The sequence below is a fragment of the Gossypium hirsutum genome, chromosome A13 (assembly GCF_007990345.1).
Source record: "Gossypium hirsutum isolate 1008001.06 chromosome A13, Gossypium_hirsutum_v2.1, whole genome shotgun sequence".
NCBI lineage: Eukaryota > Viridiplantae > Streptophyta > Magnoliopsida > Malvales > Malvaceae > Gossypium > Gossypium hirsutum.
Window position 1 is genome coordinate 23,708,389 of NC_053436.1, and position 21,068 is coordinate 23,729,456.

A 21,068-nucleotide genomic window follows, 5' to 3' on the forward strand; every position below is an offset into this window, starting at 1 on the left:
GTAGCATCAATGTGATCAAAACGCTGAAAACACTGTTGCTCAAATCGAGTAAGGCGCACAGAGATGTTATAGTATGAAGCTGCCGTATGAACTGGACGATGGATGGGTGGTGGTTGATGGTGGGTCCTCATGACGTGGAGGGACATCATCAGTAATGTCCTCTGGGTCCTCCTTATCGGTGGACTGGATGAGGCGGTACTGAGGAGGGTAGGTGCCACGTCGTTTCTTGATCATCCTCATGTTTAGCATGCTCGAGATGCCCTATGGGGACATCTAGTCGATGAGAGTGAGGGAGGATGATTGTGCCGCTGTGTTGAGGAGCCCAAAGTGTCGTGCCAATCGAGTCATATAGGGCCCGATAGAGATGACCCCTCTCCTATGTCACTCTATCTGATGGCGGATGGTGAAGGCGATGAAGTAGGCAAGGTCGAAGACATGCCCGTATGCTATGCTCCATAGGAAATGGGCGTCGCAAGTGTTGACGATGCCGGTGCTCTCTCGTCGTCCCGTCAGAGTATGGGCCAAGATGGAGTATAGGTATCGCAGGAATGGAGCAAGGGCTGATGCCTTAGAGCGGTTAGGATCATAGGAGGCCGAGGTAGGGACGAGGTCCTTTCAACACTTTGAGGGAGAGTAGTAGATGTGGTGGTGGAGGGTGTCGAGTTCATTATTGTCCATGACCTTCTCCGTGTACAGCCCTAGTGCAATCCTGAACTTGGGTACGCTCAACTGGTGCACTAGACCACCAAGGCGGAACTGGACCATTCCAGAATCGTCAAAGCTTGTCATGACGACTTAGAGATGGAAGGTCGAGCATATCTATCGTGAGCTTGAGGTATGTCAGCTGGATATCTCAAAGAATAGCCCCCATGGTTTAGTCATCAGGAGGACTCGGACCGCGTCAACCATCTGAATTTGTTCAAGTGCGGCCCAGACAATGCAGGGGCCCACACCTAGGGGTCGGGCTCGTAATATCTAAAATAGCTCCTCCTAGGGTCCCAAGGGGAACTCGAGGAAAGGGTGCCTAATCTCCACGGTAGGACCTAAGGATGACGCTGCTCCTTTCCTTTTCTTCGAGGTGGGGACAGCGGTTTTCTTACCACGTGAGGATGACATTGTATACCTGCATTGAAAAGTCGAAGTTCAACCAATACGCCTTAAAAATAGCATGGAAACACAAAACTAAATAGGAATATTTCATGAGACTCACGTACTAAATGAAGTAAACAAAACTAAAACAACTAAAGCAAATATATTAAGTTATTAAAATAGGACTATGAGAATAATGCTAGGGGAATATCTAATGCATGAGTCTATGTGGGTAAGCATAAAATCCATAGAAACGAGAAAAATGGATGAATGAAGTATGAAAAATGACAATATTCTTTAATGACAAGCATGAGTATTATTATTCTACTATGAATATTCACTTAAGATAGTCAAATGGATCAGAGAAATCTTGAAATAGGTGAAATACTTAAAGAAAATAGAGTGAAAAAAGAAAACAAATGCAAGAGGGAGAGGCTTGGGTCGTCGGAAACAGTGTTGTAGGCGGCGCATGCGCGTGGCAGGTAGGGCGTGTGAAGTTGCAACGGCTAGGGTTAGGGATTTTTGGGGAGGGAGATGATGAATAGTGAGGGGTTTATATAGATTTTGGGGCACACGGCCATGGGGCATGCCTGGGTGCCCTAATTTTTATCCCTGTGTTTCGTGATCTTTAAATTTAGGCATGTCTGACATTTGCCCCACACCCGTGTTCCTTGGGCGTGTGGGTGTACACAGTCGTGTCTTGCTTCATTCGCTTCTCCCACGCCTGTGTATGATAGCCTATGCCCGTGTTAGTTTGACAGTGTCAACCACGAGGGCTGGGCACGGGCGTGTCAAGTCCCCGTGCTAAATTGATAGGTTCACCCATGGTTTCAAAACATGGGCGTGTCGCACGCCCGTGTTGGTTTAGCAGTTTCGCCCACGGCCTTATCACACCGCTGTGGCGACTTATCGCATCTTGTGTTGGGGAAAATTTTTTGTCCTGTTTTCACACGGCCGTATCGCACGGCTGTGTCTCCTCTTGTGATGTGTGCACGGCCTAAGGCATGCCTGTATGCCTGGTCGTGTGGATGGGAAAACCCTTCGTTTCGAGACTCAGTTATTAGGTTTGATGTGAAAAACTAGAATTTAAATAAATCATTATTGTTAGTGCTCAGGTTGCCTCCAGAGAAGCGCTTATTTATAGTCTAAGCTTGACTTACCTCTCTGGTGTGGGATCATGGTGGCTCGAGGAGTTTACACTCCTTACCCCTACTATCAACTTTATCAATATAAGGTTTAAGACGAGTATTGTCTACCTTAAAAGTTTCGAATTTGGGGTGAATTACCTCGACTGTACCATATGGGAAAATATTGAGTACTAGGAGAGGAATTTCTTCATTAGGTTTAGAAGTGGTAATGTGAGGATCTGTTGCATCTAGTAGTACGTTGTCTCCAACCTTAAGTTGATTTGGTGGTGTATTGAGCTTGTCTTAGCTTGGTTCCGGTTTATCGGGTGTTCTCGATTTTTTTATCTGCCATTCATCTAGTTCCTCAATTTGTAGCCTTCGTTCTTCATAGATAGGTCATTTGTTGTTGCTTGAACATTACTCGTGTAGGTACTTCAAACTTATTTCCTGCAAAGTAGGTTGCACCACATGGTCAGTTTTAGTAGAATGATTATACAACCACCTTCAATTTTTGATGTGTTACTCGAATTACGAGCTTGAAGGGTGATTGTTTCGTCCCCCACACGAAGTGTGAGTTCACCTGTGCCAACATCAATTATTGTTCTAGCAGTTGCTAAAAAGGACCTCCCTAAAATTAAAGGAACGTTACTATCTTCTTCTATGTCTAGAACAACGAAATCAACTGGGAATATAAATTTGTCAATTTTTACGAGAACATGTTCAATAATCCCCCTAGGAAATCTGATTGTTTTATCGGCTAATTGAATACTCATCCTAGTTTGTTTGGGTTTCCCAAGACCTAGTTGCTTAAACATTTTTAAGGCATGACATTGATACTAACCCCTAAATTAGCCAAAGGATTATTTACATCTAGGCTACCAATTAAACAGGGAATTGTAAAACTCCCTAGATCTTTTAATTTGTTGGCCAGCTTATTCTGTAGTATGGCTGAGCAAACCACATTTAGTTCCACATGGAACGCCTCATCCAACTTCCGCTTATTTGTTAAAAGCTCCTTTAAGAATTTGACTGCATTTGGCATCTACGAAAGATCTTCAATAAACGGTAAGTTAATATGTAACTTCTTTAATAATTTAAGGAATTTATCAAATTGTTCTTCTGTACAGTCTTTCCTTGTCGCGTTTGGGTATGGCACACTAGGTTTGTACTCTTTACTTACCAGTTTCTGGTCATTGTGGTCCACCTCACCCTTACCTTTACTTACCACAGTTTCTTGCCTCTGTTCTGGTTCAGGTGCAACTATCCCTTCCTCATCTTGAATGGTAATTGTATTGATTTGCTCCCTTGGGTTAGATTCAGTGTTACTTGGCAGGCTACCTTGTAGTCGTTCAGATATCAATTTAGCAAGCTGACCTATCTGAGTTTCGAGCCTTTGGATTGACGTTTGTTGATTTTTAAGTGCCATCTCGATATTTTGAAAACGAGTTTCTGACACTGAGATGAATTTTGTTAGCATCTCCTCAAGGTTTGGCTTTTTCTCTTGTTGGTAGGGTGGTTGTTGGAAACCTGGAGATGGCGGTGGTCGCTGATTCCCTTGTCCTCCCCATGAGAAATTTGGGTGGTTCCTCCAACCTGCATTGTAAGGATTACTATAAGGATTGTTTTGAGATCGAGGATTATTACCCATGTAATTTAACTGCTCGTTCTCCATGTTGTAGCCATAGGGTGGGTAATCTGAATTGCTTGATCCACCTCCACTTGCTTCGCACTGCATTATTGGGTGAACCTGTGAAGAACCAAGAAAACCGTCAATTTTTTTATTCAAAAGTTCTACCTGATTGGAGAGCATGGTGATTGAATCGACGTTAAAAATGCTAGCTGCTTTCGTTAGCTTTGTCCTCATGACTTGCCACTGATAATTATTCAGTGACATCTCTTCTATAAATTCATAAGCGTCCTTAGGTGTCTTATTATTGATAGTTCCTCCAGCAGCTTGCATCGATCATCTGTCGAGTCAAAGGATTCAGGCCATTGTGGAATGTTTGAACCTGTAGCCAGAGTGGTAACCCATGGTGAGGGAACCTTCTCAACAAATCCTTGTATCTCTCCCATGCATCGTAGAGTGTTTCTAAATCCATCTGCACAAAAGAGGAGATATCATTACGTAATTTAGTTGTTTTAGCTGGCGAAAAATATTTTAATAAAAACTTTTCGGTCCTTTGTCCCCAAGTAGTGATTGACCCTCATGGTAACGACTTCAACCATTCTTTAGCCTTATTCCTCAATGAAAAAGGGAATAACCGAAGGCGAATGAAGTCATCAGAAATGCCATTAATTTTAAATGTATCACATAGTTCCAAAAATTTTGCCAAGTGAGTGTTAGGATCTTCATCCTGTAAACCATCAAAATGAACAAATTGTAGTATCATTTGAATTGTGTTAGGTTTCAGTTCAAAACTATTTGCTGCAACAGCAGGCCTAACTATGCTCGATTCAGTTCCTATTAAAGAAGGTTTAGCATAATCATACATAGTACCCGGAGCAGGATTCTGATTAGCAGCAATCGCAAGAGGTAGCAGATTTTCTTGGTTTTCAGCCATCTCCTCGGTTGTGGTTGAAATATCATCCTCTTGCTCTTCTTCTGTGTATCTTAAGCTTCGCCTTATTTCTCTTCGGTTTCTGTGAACTGTGCGATCAATCTCACTATCAAATAGTAATGGTCCTGACGGGTTTCTTCTGGTCATAAACTAGAAAAGCTTGTCAGAAGCAAATAAATGAAGAATTAGAAAATAAAATAAAATTTTAAATTGCAATAAAAGTAAAATGGCTAAAGTAATAAAAATGGAGTGTTCCTAATATCCTAGTTCCCTGGCAACGGCGCCAAAAACTTGATAAAATGGCTAAAGTAATAAAAATCGAGTGTTCCTAATATCCTAGTTCCCTGGCAACGGCGCCAAAAACTTGATACGTGATATTCGCGAAAGGTTTTAAAAATTTATAATTAAGTGTTCTTGAAACTAACTATTATCACGATGAAGGTAAGTGTACCTATCGAACAGTAGTATAGCTTTAGCAAGACCAGATTGTCGAAGCCAAAGGAACCAATAGTACTGGTAATTACTTTCTTTTTATTATCTAGCCTAAAAATTAAGGGATTTGTTTATCTAAATTAATTAACTAAACTAAGAGTGCACAAAGAGAAATTGGGGAAAAGCTTTTGGGAAAATTCGATTGATTAAGACAATACCCAAGGAAAAATCCACCTAGACTTCACTCGTTATTTGACTCTGAATCAGACGATTTATTCATTTGACTTGATCCGTAGAAATCCCTAAGTTATATAATTATCTCTCTCGAGACTAATAACGTCTAACCCTAGGTTAATTAATTGAAATCTCCTTCTAATTAACACCTAGTGTTGCATTAACTCGATCTATGGATCCCCTTATTAGGTTTCACCCTGATCCGGCAAAATCTTATCATCCTATCTCTAGGCGTGCAATCAACTCCACTTAATTATGAAAAATTTACTCTTAGACAGGGTCTATTCCTCCTCTGAATAAGAGCATTAACTTGAATCAATATCCTGAAATATTAAAACAAGAATTAAGAACACATAATTAAGAACAAGTCAAATATTTATCATACAATTTAAATAATAATAACATGATCCGTCTTAGGTTTCATTCCCCTTAGGTATTTAGGGGGTTTAGTTCATAATTATAGAAGAAAACATCTCAGGAGAATAATGAATACAAAACATAAAGAAAACCCAAAACCCTTGAATGGAAATTAAAGGGAGATATTCAGTCTTGATGATGAATCCGGCTTCTGAGATGGACCAATCGGCTTCCCTTGAGTAATTCCTTGCCTCCTACTCTGCGTCTCCCTTCCTAAGTGCCTTCTCAGGTGTTTAAATTGGCTTTAGAATGCCTAAGAGCCCTCAAAATTGGCCTTTTTTTTATTAGGGTTATACTCGGGATCAGTAGGGACACTCCCGTGTGGCACGCTCGTGTGCGATTACTTCAGCCCGTGGTCAAGACTGTTGAATAGGCACGGGCATGTAGTCTACCCGTGTAAGTCGTGCTTCGATCCTACCAAAGGGACACGACCGTGTGACACGCCAGTGTGAGGAAGTCCAGGCCATGTCAATTTCCCATGTGGGTTAATTTTCTCTGTTTTCAACCCGTTTCTCGCTCTTTTTACTCTCCTATGCTCACCTAAGTATAAAACTTGAAATTAAAGAATTAGGAGCATCGAATTCACCAAATCAAAGGAGAAACCATCCATAAATGTGTTAAGTATGGGAAAAAAACATGTATAAATTATGGTTTATCAGCAATATCGAACATAATCCAAATAGACCAACCATACCTTCATCTCTTAGTATGTTTAGCAAAAGCTCTCATACGATAAGAATTCTTTCTGAAACTAAACAGTCATATATTCTTCTAATAATACATGTACACATAGAATGCCCAGAAGGAATCATAGTAACTGCCCGACTATAACCATTGCACTCAGTCATCAATACAATTTAATCATTATTTTAACTGATCAAAACTTTTTTGGCACATTCCTGAACACTCAACCTTAATATTATAGAGAAACCTTTCACGAATCGTCTATAGTAGCCAGCAAGTTCTAGAAAACTTCAGACTTCAGAAACATTTCTTGAAAGTTTCCAATTAAGTATAACTGAAATTTTACTTGAATCAACCCGAATACCCAATGCTGATACAACATGTCCCAGAAAACTGACTTTACGTAACTAAAACTCACATTTCTTGAACTTTGCATACAACTGTTTACCTCGCAAAGTCTATAGCACAAGTCTTAGATGTTCGGCATGCTCGTTTTATCACGGAAATAAATCAAAATGTCATCAATGAACTCAACCACAAATAGATCCAGATACTGTCTCGTTCGAAAAGTAGTCTTTGGCACATCGAAGTCTTTAAGTTACAACTGATAGTAACCTGATCTCAAATCTATCGTTAAAAACACTGTAGCCTCTTTCAATTGGTCGAATAGGTTTTCAATCCGTGGCAACAGATATTTATTCTTTATAATCACCTAGTTGAGCTGTATATAATCGATACACATTTTCATAATTCCAGCTTTCTTTTTCACAATAAAACTGGTGCACCCCATGGAGAGAAACTCCGTCGTGTGAAACCTCTATCTATCAACTTTTGAAACTAAGTTTCCAGTTCTTTTAATTCAATAAGTGCCATTCCGTACAAAGCTATCAATATTAGAGTTGCCTTCGGTACTGTCTCAATACCAAACTCTACTTCTTAGATAGGTGGTAAACTTGACAATTCTTCAGGAAACACATCCGGACACTCGCATACAACTGGTACTGATTTAATCTTTCTTCCGGTCACTTTAATATCAAACACAAACACAAAGTAAGCTTCACAAATCTTTCTCACAAATTTCTAAGCTAACATCAAAGATATCGCTGTCGGTAAACCATTCAGATCATTAAACTCAATCCAATTAATCTCATCATTTTGACATCTCAAATCAATAGTCTTTCATTTGCGACTTACAACATCATTATGCAAAGTTAACCAATTCATACTCTGAACTCATCGAATGATAACATCATCAAATCAACCAGAAGATAGGAATCTCGAACCATCAACAGACAATTCTTACACATTTTATCAACCAAAACAGACCGGCCTAATGGGTTCGATATTCTAATCACAAACTCAGCAGACTCTACAGGCAAAGTCTTACTAGATATTAAGGTCTTACATACATAAGAATGAGTCAAATCAGAATTAATCAATGTAATTACACAAGTATCATAGAGAGTGAATATACCAGTAATAACATCTGGGTTTGAAACCTCCTCATAAACGCATAAGCTCTGGCAGGTGCACAAGCGTCAGATTGAATTACTGTGTCTTTAGTTCCTCTCTGACTGCTACTCACATTTCCCACATTTTTAGGAGATCTACTCTTGGATGAAGTGTTACTCGATCTCGGATTTTGAAAAATCTCTTGCTCAATTGACTCGGGATAATCTCGGATAAAGTGATCTAAGGATCTGTATTTGAAACAAGTTTGATTATTCAATCTAAAAATACCCAAATGTCTTTTACCACAACGTTTGCACTCAGGTCGATCAGATCTGACATTTTCAACAGTAGCGATGGAAGTAATTGGAGCTCTGAAGCTTAAATGTGATCTAGCACTATCTCTACTCAAGTGTCCCACATTAGCCTTTGAACGACTACAATCATCTTGGAATTTCTTTGATGCAGACTGAAATGATTTACCCGATGATATCTCACATAAATCTATGGCTTCAAAATAAGTGTTTCTTTTCTTTTCTTTTCGTATAACTTGGGAAGTTATAGGAACTTGAGTGGGTGGAGTTTGTTGAGCAGCTGGATTCATTTGAATGAACTCCGTGAACCACTCATTCATTAATTGGAAGAAGGCTTCCTTAGCCTCTCCCTCTATATTACTCAAAATCGGCCTTGAATCAGCTGATGTTGCCCCCTGAGCAGGAGCGGGTACATTATCTTATACGTCATCTGTTACTACTTCATCAGAATCCATTTACTATATGAAAACACATTTTCAAATGTCAGGAGTCATCAAACTATCACAGTATAAAATATGGCATGTATAGCTAAACTCACACACGCTAAGTTAGTCTTAGAATTGACTAAACTATGTCTCTGATACCAGTCAAATGAAACACCCCTAACCCGTATCTGTCGTACGAATGGGGTTACGAGGCATTACCGATCATAATACAATTCAGAATAGACTTTCATTACAAAGTTAATCATCTAATAAATTTTTTTAAACCAAACTAACATGTTTCGATTATACCATTTATCTAATTATTTGAATTTCTGTTAACTTAAACAACAAAAAATCATAGAAATCAAATGCTTAACTTATAACCCAATATACTTTATTTCATATTCAAATCATATATGCAAACTTATCATTTAAAGCATTCGAATGACTTATATATGAAATAATCTATCAACTTACAATTTATATACACCTACTTTAATTAGTAAAAACATACATCATTTTGTCTATTTCATAAGTACATTACTAAACATTCCACATATATATGTCTAAGCATATTCGTATATATATTAATATAACCAAACCAATAAGTTACTCACACACCAATTAAACATGATCATATCATTTTCACCAAACTGAACATATATGCATCATATAAAACTCATAATACCTTTTTGTTTACCAATACAAAATTCACTATTCATTTGGTTATTTATTTCATTTCATTCACCAAATATAAGAATGCTTGACAATCATGCTATGTTCAAAGTTACATTTTCTTCATTTTACTCTATCATTTCATATACATATATCTTATCATATACACATATATATCTTATCAATCCATCTCAATAAATAAGTCATAAAAACATATCAAACTATTTAATAACATAATCAAATTTACATTATAACTAACATAACTTTTTTGTCAATTTATGAAACAAACATATCAAATACATATATTCTTTATATTGAGCTCATTAACCTAATCTATTTATAATGCAAATCATATCTTTTCATTGCATCAATATAAAACCACAATCGAAATATCTTTGTCTCTATATAATCATCATTCAACTTACTACCAAAACACATGACCAATCACCTCAATATATATACTTTGAATTTATGTATAAGTCAAACTAATGCATCATATGTTAGAATGTAAATATATATACAAATGTCGAACTATTAATCAAATATATTCATTTTCTCATTTCAACATTTATTCAAATATACTCATTAACTAATTTTAAACCATTAAAAACATATAAAAAACATAATCAAATCATTTTAACCAAAGGTAGCATAACAAACAGAATTCATACTATTATATATATCATAGCCGATTCACTCATACCACATCCAAAATCATCAACCAACTTCTAAGCATAAAACACATATCACAAATACCATTCATCCATGGCACATAACATTATAACCAAAAATGAACCTAAACCATAATCAAACAAAACCGAATTCAAGCATAGGAGTTAAGCCATTTTTACATGGCTTAAATTATACAAAAAACCAAAATCCAACATTTCAAACTATAATCTAGCCTATACATGCCATAAGTTCAAAAATTAAACTTATAAAATACCAAAGACAGTCGATAGTGTGATAGACTTTGACGATGATCCCCGAGCTTGTAACTTGACTCCAAAATCTATAAAACAATGCAAACAAACACATACAGTAAGCTATCATAGCTTAGTAAGTCATAAGCAAATAAATAACTTAATGTTAACATCAACTCAACTTAACCAAACCGATTTATGCTATCATATTCACATTTATTTTCAAGATCATAATTTCATATATAACATATACTTCCATATACAATTTCACAATGGCTGAATATACATAATCTTATATACACATATTCAAGAATCATTTCAAAAACATTCACATTATCTATTAAAAAGGCCGAATACGCTTTCCATATTCACATACATTCTTCATTTACATCATACATGATTTGCAACAAATATCAAGTAACTTACTTACCTTATTTCAAGTAGGTAATAAGCTAACTCATACCTGGTCATTTTAGCTCATTTTACACATTGGATCACAACTTATCGTTGCCCGGTGAACCATTCGGAATTGGATAGGACACTTGGATAATCACATATATAGTAAAATGCTAACGTCCCATACAGGGTCTTACTTGCACACATTTATTGGAGTCACATAAAGATGCCAACGTATAAAACGTGGTTTTACTCACACACATATATCGGAGTCACATATCGATGCCAACGTATAAAACGTGGTCTTACTCGCACACATATATCGAAGTCACATATCGATGCCAACGTATAAAACGTGGTCTTACTCACACACGTATACCAATGCCATGGTCTTACTCGCACATCACATATCAGAATCCTATGTCATGATATATGTATCCTAGCTATTCCTAAGGTTCATATGGGGCTTTTGGATGTCGTAACTCAATTGAATCAAACTTGTAAACTTAATTCCCTTGTGTAAGAGTATGCCCAAAGATCAATCATGAGATGGTTGTAATAACATACTTAATTTACCATGTTTATTAATATAAGGCGTTGCCATTATTATTTCAGTTTCTTTTCTGTGTGTATAAATAAACTGTTTTATAATAATGTCCTGAGAATAATATGATTATTCTTAAAAAGGTCCTTAGTCAAGTATTATTGTTGACTAGGACAACAATAATGCATTAAGACTAACATGTAGTTGATTGATGATAAAGAGTTGTCATTGATATGGAGTGTCAGAATCAATGCATCAATATGTGTGTTAGAGAACAGCATATTGGACTGACCCGCTATGAGTATGTTTCTTGGATTATTGTGTAATTGTCACAACATTACTCATAGTGATTAATATGTATATGATCCTCAGACTTGAGATCATCATTATCCCAACATCGTGAGTTGTATATTTTGATACAGTCAAACGTACACCATAACTGGTTGATTTATAAAGGTTGATGTTGGATATACCACAATCTATGTAGAGGGATATGGTTGATCAATATAGGATAAGTCCCTCCTACATAATAGGAGTAATATCTTAGGCCACTTGATTGAGTAAGACTAGAAATGCATGGCCATGCTCAAATAAGTTGATATGAGATGTCATACTTATTTGTGTATCATAGTCTACTCAAGGTATCAAGAAACATGGGATGGACTATGCAAGTGTGACTATTCCATGAATTGTGTCCATTCCAGAGATAAAGGACTTAAGGATTAATTCATAAAAGATTAATCACAAAAGGTTATGTCGAATCATGAATTCTTGTAACTTAGGTAGCAATGATGCATTGCTAGATGCCACTCATTATTTGTAACATTAGAATCGTTCTAGTATTACTGCTAACGTTACAAGAACCTACAGGGTCACACCCTATGGTTGAAATGAATGGAATAAAACATAGTTGGTATTGTGTTTGGTTGTCACATGAATTAAATTAATTATAGAATTAATTTAATTGGGCAATCAAATATCGAACATATTATATGTACAAGGGTGTTGTACACATAAGGAGAACATAATTATATTAATATATGAATTTGGTTGGTATACAAATTTAAATAAATATAGTTTACTGAAATCTTTATTATAATTAATGTAATTATAATTTTCGGTTAAAACATTATTATATTTATTTATTTTAATTATGATTATTATGTTCGGATTAAAATTTAATTTGATATATACATACCAATTATAAAGGGAGTTATATTTAGAAAGGGAGAAAAACCCTAAAAAGTGAATATATATATATAAAAACCCGAAGCTTTGCTATTAGGTCTAGCAGCCGTCCAGCAAAATATCTCTGAAAATAGTTTTTGGGGATTTCTTCCGTTCTTTGTCAACTGGGTGGATTGCGTAGAGGTCGGGATCATAAGGATTGCGGCTTGGATTCAAAATTAAAATAGTATTCTCATTACCAAGGCTTCACTGTCTACTCAGATCGAAATTTTGGTAATTTTGAAACTTTTTCACCCCGATTCGTTCCTCGCACATGGATCCATGGTTTGGATCGCCGGAATGTATATATATATTTTTCGCTGTGCCATGGGGGTACCGGCGTTCCTACACCTTGCACATATACATTCAGCTCTCACATATAAAATTTCTCATAATTTAATTTCAGCATATAAACTCATACATAATTAGAATTAACGATATCTATTTGCTTATAAACTTACCTCAGACGATGAAAATCAGAATGGAACGACTAGTTGACAACTTTAGTTTTCCCCCGATCCAAATTCAATTTCTTTGGTTCTTGATCTAAACATATTCAAATTAAACTCATTCAAACATATTTTTACTCAATTTAGTCCAAAACACATAAATGAGCAAATTACTATTTTACCCCTGACATTTTACACTTTTTACAATTTAGTCTAAATTGCACAAAACACAAAACATGCAAAATTTGCACATACCATGCTTAGGCCGAATATTACCCATGTTCATACAAGTCCATAAATTTCATTTATTTCACATTTTAGTCCCTCAAATATCATTTTTTCAATTAAGCCCTAATTACTCAAAATTATCAAAAATTCCAATACAAAACATGTTAATCTAAAACATATATTTCATATTTCATCAACTAACATTACAAAACCCAATTATTCATCAATGGCATAACTCAAAATATTCATCAAAATAAAAAATTCAATCATGGGCTTTGTAGATAACATAGCAACGATCTCAAAAACGTAAAAATTATCAAAAATCGAGCTTGTTACATACCTTAATTATGCAAAACCATGGCCGAAACTTTCAAACTATTTTTTATTTCTTTCCTTTTGATATTCGATCTTATACCATTTTTAGTTTATGTTTTATATTATATAACATATTTATCATTTTACAATTTTAACCTTTATTAAATAAATGAAAAATCATTATAACATATGGTCATAGCCGTCCATCACATAAAATATGGTCAAATTACAACTTAAACACCTCAAATTATAAAGACATCCACAATTCAGCCATTACACATTTAACCATCAAATTTTCATTTTACGCGATTAAGCTCTTTTTATTAAATCGACATCTAAACGGTAAAATTAAAATACAAAAATTTAACACATGTAAATTCACACATAATAAACACAGAAAATAATTTTAAAAATTTTTCTAACTCAGATTCGTGGTCTCAAAACCACCATTCTAAATAGGGTCTAAATCGGCCTGTTACAACTCGTTGAAGAGCATCAGCAATTGCTCTAAGTAACTGTGAATCATCTCTTTCCCCAATATTACCTCGTTCAACATTAAGTTGTTGAGTACTAACTGGATTAACACTTGGTGTTGCCGATTCGGTTTCATCTAACTCATTGGGGACACTATCTCCGGTATACATCTCTTCACCAATATCATCATTATAATCATCCGACATTTTCAACTATAAAACAGAAACAAATATATATCAGCATCCAAATCCTGACTCAATTTGACTAAATTATGGCATGTACCTTTAGGCTCAATTTTGAGCTCGATTTAGTCCGAGAATTAGCTAAACCTGCAAAACTCTTATACCACAAAATTGTAACACCCTTAGCCCATATTTGTCACCAGGATAGGGTTTCAGAGCATTACCGATCAAACAGACATTATTTCAAACTGCATATTATATAATATCCAAGTCAAAACCAATCAAAATCATACATTTTTCCCTTATCGAGGCCAAAAATACGCATTATAAACAAATCAGGACTAATTCAGAAACTCAAAATTTTTTTCGAAAAATATTAAATTTTCAAAGCTGCAGGGTTCACATGGCCGTGTGGTCAGGCCGTATGACTCACACGGTCAGGAGACACACCTATCTCAGGTCGTGTGGGCATTTGAAATAGGGACACACGGCCATGTCCCAGCCCATGTTTATACCCACGTAACTCTCTGACTTCGGTCACACGGTCAAGCCACACACCTATGTGCCAAACCATGTGCCCTTTCAGAATAGCCTCGCATGCCCGTGTGCTAGTCATGTGTCTTACTCAGTCCAGTCACATGCCCGTGTTGTAACAACCCGTTTTCAGTGAAATTGGAACTGTGGTTTCGGGACCACAAATCCGAGTCAGAAAGAAAATTTATTTTAATAATATTGCATGGTCTGTAGTATGACAGAAAAGATGTGTGAAATTTTGATAAGAAAATCTTATCAGTTACATGTTTAATTATAGAAAGGACCAAATTGCATAAAATGTAAAAGTTGAGTTTTAGTAGCTATAAGTATCAAATAGCTATGGAATTTAAAACTTCAAGTCCTTATATGGTAATTATGTAACACCCCTAACCCATAACCGTTGCTGGAATAGGGTTACGGAGCATTACTGGAGTTTACAGAACAAATACAAATAATTCATATCATTTAATATTCATATTGAAAAATAATCATACTTTCCCTTGAATGGACCCTCGAGGCCCAATTTAAACATTAGAATCAAGTCGGGACTAAATTGGGAACTCAGAAATTTTTTCACGCAATTTAAAGTTTTTTTCTTTAACACAAGGGTCACACGCCAGTGTAGGCCGTGTGGCCCATACGACCAAGTGACATGCCCATGTCTCAGGCCGTGTGGGCTTTCGATGCGAGGCACACGGCTGTGTCCCAGCCTATGTCTTGACCCATGTAACTCTCTAACTTGTGCCACACGGCTTGCCACACGCCTATGTGCTAGGCCGTGTGCTCAATTTAATTTTCACAAATTAGGTGTAGGTTTCACATGACCAAGACACACGCCCATGTTCTAAGTCGTGTATCTCACACGGATGAGACACACGCCCATGTGCCCAATTTTGAGCATTCTGTTTCTCAATTTTACGATGCAGGGGACACACAACCAAACCACATACCCGTGTGCCAGGCCATGTGTCACACACAGTCAAGATACACACCCGTGTATCTACCCGTCTGGACAAAATAAGGCCATTTCCTAGCCTTATTTCTCGCCCAAATTTGCTAATAACCTACAACAATACTTGTACATATATAAATCCCAACCAATTTCAAGCATGAAAGTAAGCAAACATCATTAATATGTATAGTATAACATTTCATACATTCATATAGTCAAACTTACCTTTTTGTAAGAATATATATATTTTACCCTACTTCAATCTAACTATACCTTATACATGTATGTATTAAACATGATATAACTTTATATTATCATACCAAAATATACCATTACTAGCCATTCCAATGGCTAGATTACAAACATCCATTTACATATCAACATTGGTAAAATTAGCTTATACATGCCATTATGTCAAAGTAAGTTTTCTATTTATACCGAAACAAGCTGGGGGATAGTGTGATGATACTCCGACCAATCTCCAACCTTTACGAGCTTCCGAGCACTATAAAACATAGAAAAGAAAACCTAGTAAGCATTTAATGCTCAGTAAGTTTGTATAACATAAATTTAACTGACCATATATTTACATTTAAGATAAGCATACAATAATGCATCCAAGCAATTTGGCTTATAGCCTAAAACACAACTTCACCAATCATGTTAGTCAAGTAATTCATATAATACCAAGAACATGGATGAGCTCATCACTATATACATATGCTTTCCATGGCATTATTCCATAATAATGTAGACTTTAATGACAAATTATTTCAAGTTCAGTTTAGCCATGTCAGAACTTTACCAATTGAGTTTATTTGAAATACCGATGGATACACTCATATAGTACACTTTAGTGTACACTACTATAATTCGTCAATTCATTTCCAAGGGTACCCAATTAGGGCACATAATTAGGAAGCACACTCTTGAGCCTTGTAACGCGAAGCTAATAAAGAGCCATTTCGGGAAGCTCATAAAGAGCCTATCGGGAAGCTTATCCTGGCTATATAACAGGAAGCTCATAAGAGCCATATCAGAAAGCTCCAAAAATCCAATATCGAGAAGTTAAAGCGAGGATTATCAGGAAGATCATAAAAAGCCAATTTAACGGAAAGCTCACGAAGAGCCTTTAATCGGGATGCTCATAAGAGCTAAGGTGTGTCCATAACAAATGTAGGATCACAATCCATCGGGATGCTCCAAAGAGCTACAATGGGAAGCTCACTGAACCATATAAAGGGAAGCTCGAGAGGGCTAATAACGGGGTGCTCTTTTGAGCTATGGTATGTCTGCAACATATGCTGGGCTACAACCAATACGGGAAATCTTGTATCCATCGACTTTCATTTATTCAAACGGGATTTGACATTTATCAGGCATCATCGGATATTCAATTAATTTCACATACATGACAATTATACAATTCACATATACAACATTTAATTCAAACATAAAAATAAACACAATTTAGTTACACAAACTTACCTTGATACTTGTTCGTATACGAAATCTACTAATCCAAAACTTTTTGTTTTCCTCGATCCAACTAGTATTATGTCTTTCAGGATCTATATAATTGAATTTAACATCAATTTAATCCATTTCATACTCAATTTAATTCAATTCACATCCTAGGCAAAATTACCTTTTTGCCCTTATACTTTTTCACAAATGACGATTTCGTCCCTAGGCTCGGAAAATAAAATTCATGGAATTTAATCCTTATTCTGAGCCTAACCAAAATTTCCATATAACTTTTACAGAACATGTATTTCACAAAATTCAAAATTTTTTCATAACTTTACATATTTACAATTTAATCCCTAAATCATATTTTCATCAAAATTCACTTTGTAAAAGTTGTTTATCTATCAACAACCTTTTATTTTCTACCATAAATTTAAAAATTTTAGCATATTCATCCATGAAAAAACTTCTATAATTTGATAACTTTGCAAATTAATCTCCAAAATAGATAGATTAAGCTATTCTGATATAAAAAATATAAAAATTACTAAAAACGAGACAAGAATACTTACTCAATTAAGCCAAGAAAGCTTGTTTTCTCTTTCCTAGGGTTTCCATAGAAATTTTGTAACACCCCGTACCCGAGACCGTTGTCGGAAGCGACCACGAGGTGCTAACAGACATAATTCATGTATGTTCACAGTCCATTTTAAAAATTTCCAGATAGCTGGCTAACTGCGTCACTGTCACCTTAAAAATCATATCTTGAGTTCCAAAACTCAAAAATCAGTTTCATAATTTTTCCCTGAAACTAGACTCATATATCCATCCACAAATGTTTTTCTAGAATTTTTGGTCAAGCCAATTAGTACAGTTTATTACTTAAAGTCTCCCCTGTTACAGGGTTCGACTACACTGACCTTCCTGCATTTCGACTTAGATAACTCCTTATACAGGGCTTCAATACTTATGCTGTTTGTTTCTAATGAAACTAGACTCAAACAGGAATCTATACATATATTGAATGACTTCTAATTATCTCTGGTTAATTTATAATGAATTTCCAAAGTCAGATCATGGGATCCAGAAATTGCTCTGGCCCTGTCCCACGAAAACTTAAATATCCCTTAAAACTACGACTCATATGACCATTTCGTTTCTTCCATATGGAAGTAGATTCATCAAGGTTCGATTACATAATTTATTCACTATTTAATTCCATTCCTACTATTTTTAGTGATTTTTCAAATTCACACCACTGCTGCTGTCAGCATCTGCCTTTAAGGTAGACTTTACCTATTACATAGTTTCCATGATTCAACTAACCCTTTAGCATATATAGCACAAAGTATGATCGTGATTAACCATTCCAATGGCCAATCATTGCCAAGCACATCCACACCTCTCAATAACCATATACATACAAAATGATTATAACATTATGCTCAAAAATATATATAAGCCATTTTCGCATGGCTATCCAAATTTGTACAATACCGAAAGGTACATGACCAACATCAAAAAGGGTAGTCCTATACATGCCATTTCAAAGTTCAACCAAAAGTGTACCAAAAGGGGCTTTGATAGTGTGGACGAATTCGACTTCGACAATCTCGAGTCCGATAGCTGACGAACCAAAATCTATAAAACAGAGATTCAAAGAAACGGAGTAAGCATTTAATGCTTAGTAAGTTTTGAGCCATGAAATTAGACACAACTAAAGTGTAGCATTCATATGGCTAAACGGATAATTTCATATGCACAAATTCTCAATATCATACTTACTTCACATTACCAACCCTTATATTCATACACAAAAGATCAACTTAGCCAAAGGCCGGTAGCTCATTTATCAACTGAGCAAATACTATTTGTAAGGGATCAACTAATTCAATGCATATACGAAACATACCTCATTGCTGGGATTTTACGAGCATATTAATTGAAACTATTACAGCAAGGTCGCTCATTCCCAAGCCAAGTACCTTCGGGAGTTAACCGGATATAGCTACTCGCTCGAATGCCTTCGGGACATAGCCCGGATATAGTAACCCGCACCAATGCCTTCAGGACTTAGCCCGGATATAGTAACTCGCACAAATGCCTTCGGGACTTAACCCGGATATAGTAACTCGCACAAATACCTTCGGGACTTAGCCCGAAACTAGTCACTAGCGCAAATGCCTTCGGGACTTAGCCCGGTTATCATCCGAATATTCACGCACATATCAATAATTCATGACACATTTGTATCTCATTTTCATAATTAGAGTTCAAACACAAGTCACGTATTAAGCATTAACATTTTCAGCTCAAGAGCTACATACAAAGGGCATGATTTTGATTTGCTTATAACATAATCTAATCGAATCATAATCTAAGCTTCATTACTCGAAAACTTACCTCGGATGTTGTCGAACGATTTCGATGGCTATTCGACCACTTTTTCCTTCCCTTTATCGGATTTAGTTCCTCTTTGCTCTTGAGCTTAATTTAACAAATAAATTGATTTAATCATTTGAGCATCGAAAAGAGGGACTCAAGGTACTTAGCCCATATATATATACATTAGACATTAAAGTCACATACATATGAAATCATGAATCAACTCAACATATTAACCCACACTTCCTTTTAGCCGATTGTCTAACCCAAGATAAAAGCATCAACATGCTTGCCTCTAACCGAATACATGCAACACCAATCTTCTTCCTGTGGCCGAATATGCATGTCTATGTTGAGGCCGATTATATGCTTAATACTTCCTACAAGTATGGTTACTTGTATTGATTATATATCATCTTGTTTCAAGTTCAAAACTCGGCTAATACACATATATACACTAGTAATCAAATACTAAAATTTTGCACTTCACCTTACTACCATTTCACATCTATTTTCTACCATGGCCGAATGCATCAAGACACCATACCATTCAATTTTGGTCATGGGTTACACAAAGAACTTAATGTCTAACTCAAAAATGCCAAAAAGAAAATCCAAGAGTCATCAATCACCATCACATGTATCATTACAAAGCTTCACACTTAGCATGCAAATGACATCAACACAAATCCACCTTAGCCGAAACTTAACTCATCTTCATGCCTCATCACCACAACATCAAACATAAACCAAGAAGACAGCACCCATGGCCGAATATCATCTCCATCTCATAGAAAAGATTTAAACCATGGGCTAGGTAGAACTCAAACTAACAACTAAAAACATGCATGAATCTCAAGGACAACATCAAACATACCTTAGTCTAGCAAACCACCATAGCCGATTTTCTCAAGCTCTTCCCCTTCCTTTCTTTCCTCTATTCGGCCAAAGATGTTCAAGAATGAACACTTTTTTTTTGTTTTCTTTCTTCAATTCACGGCAATGGGGGGGGGAAACATGGATGAGACAATTTTTTTCATCATCATTTACCTTTCCATTATTATTTTATTACCCATACTCCTTATTTTATTTTTCCTAACATAAATCACTAACATAACATGTTTATGACATGTTTTGCCCATAACATTTTGTCCTCCTTCCTTGTCATGGCCGGCCACTACTAAATTAAGGGGGAAATTGACATGCAAGTCCACCCTTTTATTACATGCACTAATAGATCCTTATAGATTAACCTATCACATTTCAAAAGTGTCACACATAAGTCCTATTAGCTGAATTCACATGCAATCGACTAAATCGAAGCTTAAAACTTTCACACATTCATATTCACATATTTTAGACAATAAATATCATATTCAAATAATTTGGTGACTCGGTTTAGCGGTCCCGAAACCGCTTTCCGACTAGGGTCACTTTAGGGCTGTCACAAATTTTGGGGAAGATGATGAAAATAAGATGATATTTTCTATTTATTTTGATTATCATCTTTTAATTTTTCCACTTTCCAATTTAGTCATTGCTTTTTTCTTATTTTCCATAGATGATTCATTAAAAATATCTATTA

The 21,068-nt window shown here is 35.9% G+C and overlaps 1 non-coding gene across 1 annotated transcript; it reads left to right on the top strand.

The window, feature by feature from the left end:
* Window positions 1-4,241: 4,241 nt before the first annotated feature.
* On the top strand, window positions 4,242-4,348 carry LOC121213360 (small nucleolar RNA R71). Its single transcript, XR_005908742.1, has one exon. It is a non-coding gene; the product is annotated as a small nucleolar RNA R71 (small nucleolar RNA).
* The last annotated feature ends 16,720 nt before the right edge of the window (window positions 4,349-21,068 follow it).